This window comes from Penaeus monodon, chromosome 29, assembly GCF_015228065.2.
Source record: "Penaeus monodon isolate SGIC_2016 chromosome 29, NSTDA_Pmon_1, whole genome shotgun sequence".
NCBI classification, from domain to species: Eukaryota; Metazoa; Arthropoda; class Malacostraca; order Decapoda; family Penaeidae; genus Penaeus; species Penaeus monodon.
Window position 1 is genome coordinate 23,550,846 of NC_051414.1, and position 552 is coordinate 23,551,397.

Consider the following 552-nt stretch of genomic DNA (forward strand, 5'->3'; position numbering starts at 1 on the left):
AGAAAATAAGGAAGATAAAGACTGGGGAGAAAAAGAAAACGGAATACAAAAACAAAATTTCGGGAATAAAAAATAGAGAAATGTAAACCTTTTTCGGCACAAGCTCAAAATGTGTCTCGAATTCCAAAGAACATTCACAATCAAACCTCCACCCTTTCCCCCAAAAAACGAATTACGATATTTACAAACTTTAAGCAAACACAGGAACTAGCATAAAAATCGCATAGAACCCCCTATAAATGCGGTGAAAAAAACCATTCCAAAAATTTTGAAAATAAAAAACACTTGCCGAAGGATAGTGAGACGGGGAGACGAAAAAGGGAGAAAGAGGGAAGCAGAAAGGGCTTCCTTGAAAAAATTTTCGCGTAAAAAATATAAAAGGAGAGGACAGAAAAAAAAAGATAGTTTCACTGAAAAAATGAGAAAAAAGAAGAATAGAAGAATCAAAAGAAAAAATACCCCCCCAGTAGATATATACCAATTTCGAATTCCGCCTCTTTTTATACTTACTTTATTCAGCTTCCCGAAAAAAATAAAAATCTAAAATTTCTC